The following is a 4,006-nucleotide window of genomic DNA, read 5'->3' as shown; positions in this document are numbered from 1 at the left end:
CTTCCTCTCTGATTTGGGCGGATGAACTAATTGTCTTGTTTCATCTTAAAATTTCTAAACAATCGAATGAAGTCTTCATTCTGCTCCATCTCACTCTGCTCTGCTTCATTACGCTCCCCGTTTATTTTATGATATGCAAACATAGTCTAATGACACATTGCAAACTTTGAGTTTCGACAATTGATACTAATATTCCGATCGATCTCAAGTTCGAGTCACCGTAATAACGAAATATTAACTACTTTAGGTGTAATAATTCTCACAATCTTTTTCATTTAGAAGAAACGGTTAATTAGAAGGAGATATATGAGTATTGTATATAGAGTATCTATAATCTCGATTATTTTGATTAGTCCATAACACATATAATCATTGACTTAAATATATTTGTTTATAAAAACATCTTCTTAAGTGAAATTGGGAATCCTATGAGTTGAAAGATTAATTTAAATTTGTGACGGGGTTATTTGTTTTATGGCTAGTGTCACATGCTTCCCTAAGATGACTCATTCAAAAATTCTAACGTTTTGTCCAATTTCCAGTGTAAGGTAGCAAAATTAATCTTCTTTGTCGATGTTATCAACAAATGTGTGTGATCATCGTTCTACAAGAATTGTACTTCTCCGTAATGAAGTTGAGAATTAAGTTGCCAACTTCTTCTGTATGTAATTGCATCATTTTTGGAATATGTTGAATTTAATTTTAAATTCTTTTTTTTCTTGTATATGTTTTTCCTTAAAATAGTAAATATAAAAAACCACAAGCCAAAAAAAATAGGAAAAAAACAAAACAGAAGACCATGCCGTAATAAATGACACTGTTATAACATCCCTTAATAGTGGTGAAAACGCAGCATATTAAGACATCTTTTTAAACAAGTTGCTTATAAAAATTAGACATTCAACTATAATTACAAACTTTCCCTTTGACTATTTTTTAGGCAAAACATAGATTAAACACCTCTTAAAAAATGCACCACAAATAGTACACTCGTAAAGGTTTAACTAATATCCTCAAAGATTTCAACAATATCCTCAAAGAGAAGTGTGTCTTTTTCTCCCCTTATTTGCCTCAAAAGAGACAAAGAACATAGTAACACCATCAAACAATTAGCAAAGAAACAATCTAAGTGAGCCAAAACATAAAAACCTCACAGAAATCTACAAACTAGCAACAAATCCTACCAACAGGCAAGATGTGACGCACATTCTTACAACAGGCAACAAATCCTGTTGGCTGACCCCTTGGTTGAACAACTGCATCTCCATCTTGAATATGAGGAACTTCGATGCAATTGACAGTTACATTGATAGGAGGTTGTGGTTCCTTGTCCATTTTGGTTATACTTGTTGTTGCCCTTTCGATTTTGTGTGAGGAGAGTGGAAAAAGTAATTGACTCCCATCATGTATATATAATGGTTGTTTTAAAAATGCTTTATAATTTGGGAGGTGGGAAGGTTTAATGACAATTGCATAATCCAATGATTATACATTGGAATGTGCCATTATTTGGAAAGTGAAAAGGTGAAATTTAATGACAGTTGGAATTTATTGTGAGTTGAAACAAACCACAAAATAAATTTTAACCATACGTATTAATTATATAAGAAATGGAAAATCTATACAATTCAAGCAAAGCACATTCTTACCATAAAACCGAGTCTGATAAATCGCACCTGAAATGCATTTCTCGAAGGTTAAGGTTGTTTGGAGGGTAACTAAATGAAAGTAGCTTCGATAATTGCAAGTAGCTTTTTCTGCGTCTGCAACTCAATGAAAGGAAGAGAGCTTATGATACACCAAGTTCTATCATAGTGCAGTGTTGATATTAAAATGTATATCACCTTTTCCCTCGAGATTTGGGGATTCACTTTGAGACTGCTCTTCTACTGTTGATTTACCCCGCTGCACCTTTAATCAAGGCACCCTGTTGGGACACACGGGTCAAAAGTAAAACAATTAGATATTTACATACACATAGATGATGCATAACATCATATTTCATAGTTAGTTATTTCCCCCGCTGCACCTTCAATCAAGGCACCCTATTGAACTTTTCTTCATCAAAACCTCCATTGACACTGTCACGAAGATGATGCATAACCTCATATTCCACGTTAGAGATCTTCCAGCGGAACTCTTCATTTGAAATGTTACACCTATCCTTAGACAGGGCTACAAAAAAGGGTGAGTGTTGTCTCCAAGGTAACCACTTGCACTCAAATAGGGGTCCACTTCTCACTGTTCACTAAATTCCTGCATGTATCACATAACTAACTCATCACCAAAACCATTAATAACCCCCACAAAATAATAGTATGTGCCAGTTAAAATACAAAATTTTAAATCATAGTTCCAATAACAATACGGTATGTAGGAGTAGCCAATGTCATCACCATGGAAATAATCTCCTCAGGTGTGTTCTCCAGTTCATCCTTCTTTCCTTGCGACCTGATCTGTTATTGTAAACTTTAGTACAACAAAAAGCATGGGAATCATTATCACACGGAAACATAAACACATATAAGAATCACCTCCAGACTTAGATTAGTGAATAAAAGACTTACCATATGCGTTACCAAGATAACTCATATTTTAAAAGCTGACAATAACAACAATGGAAAGAATCATAAGGATTCAATTGATATCTGGGGATATATTAGTTGCCAATGAAGTTTTATGATCTAGCCTCTACTTTGAGTCTTGTGAAACAACCATGAGAAAGGGCTTGCTTAATGATTGAAAAGTTTGTTGTTATTGTGGCATGGGTTGAACTATTGTTGCTAGTGTAGAAACACCAAATATTGGCCAGTATATTTTTCCTGCAAAAAAAAGGAAAATATAACATCTACCAAATAAAAATCACTACAAAAATCAGAAACTATTTTCAGTGTAGAGTGACAGATATTAACCCCATAACGCAAAATAAACAAACATTAAAAAATCATAAATCTTTCACATAAAAAACAACAAAGACCAACAAATGATTACCAAATTGGATGTTTGTTGAAGAACAACAACTCGTGAAAACTCAATAATGAAAGAACAACGTTTTAACATCAATAGCCATATTAATACATCGCCTAAAGTCCATTGTGCTACAAACTCATTGCTGCTAACCCATTTCAACCACCACCACAACACTCTTCATCGCAAGCCCGTTTCCACCACCACCACACTCATTGTTGGTAACCCATAGTCGCAATTCATATGTTTCTTCACCGTCGAAACACACCTGAAACCAAAAATCGCACCCACATAAATCAAATATCACAGATCTTAAACCGAAAAAATTTGGGATTAGGTTGAGATAGATAAATAGATAAACAAATTTACCTCATAATATGTTCGCTTCCTTCTCTCTTGTTCTGCAGAACCATGATGCCACCATCATTGTATACTTCATATCACCGATCGAACACCTACGATAAATCCACAAAACCAAAACCGTAATTTTCCCGTTATTAAACCCTAAACACAAAATCAAAACCCTAATTTCAAACATATAACTAAACATATGAGCTAAGATCTCTTACCACATAAGAGTTTCTCTGATAATGACAAACGTTCACTATAAATTAGTCACATGCCCTTTGTTTCCTTTGTCCAAATCTGAAGCAGAAAGAAGAGATAAGAAAGAAGAAGAGGAAGAGAGGGAAGAGAAAAAAAAGAAGAGTAAGAGAGGGAAATATGAACGGTGGAAACATGTAAACCCTAAAATCCTAAATCATAAACATTCTACATACCTTTTCCTCAAATAGCGACGTTGGCGGCGAAATATGAAAGGTGGAAACATGTAAACCCTAAAATCTGAAATCATCAATATTGAACATAACTTTTCCTCAAATCACAACGTTGGTGGCGAAGTATGAACGGTGGAATAGAACCAGTGGTAAACAACCGAAAGAAGCATCTGTAGGAAGAGGAAGAGAGGGAAGAGCATGGAGGAAGAAGAAGAAGAAGAAGATGATGATGATGATGATGATGATGATGATGATGATGATGA

The 4,006-nt window shown here is 34.5% G+C and overlaps 1 long non-coding RNA gene across 5 annotated transcripts; it reads right to left on the bottom strand.

Moving 5' to 3' along the window:
• Positions 1 to 899: 899 nt before the first annotated feature.
• On the bottom strand, positions 900 to 3,461 carry LOC131642112 (uncharacterized). 5 transcript variants are annotated; one of them, XR_009295751.1, is made up of 5 exons: positions 3,337 to 3,461; positions 2,992 to 3,235; positions 2,030 to 2,822; positions 1,845 to 1,927; positions 900 to 1,763 (listed from the first exon to the last, which is right to left on the bottom strand). It is a non-coding gene; the product is annotated as an uncharacterized LOC131642112 (long non-coding RNA). The 5 variants fall into 5 exon arrangements; XR_009295749.1 differs by having other exon boundaries at positions 900 to 1,927; positions 2,030 to 2,256; positions 2,397 to 2,822; XR_009295750.1 differs by having other exon boundaries at positions 900 to 1,927; positions 2,030 to 2,469; positions 2,568 to 2,822.
• Positions 3,462 to 4,006: the final 545 nt, after the last annotated feature.

This window comes from Vicia villosa, unplaced genomic scaffold (genome assembly GCF_029867415.1).
Source record: "Vicia villosa cultivar HV-30 ecotype Madison, WI unplaced genomic scaffold, Vvil1.0 ctg.004503F_1_1, whole genome shotgun sequence".
Lineage (NCBI taxonomy): Eukaryota > Viridiplantae > Streptophyta > Magnoliopsida > Fabales > Fabaceae > Vicia > Vicia villosa.
Note: the sequence above shows the minus strand (reverse complement) of the source record. Positions and strands in the feature narration are given on the sequence as shown.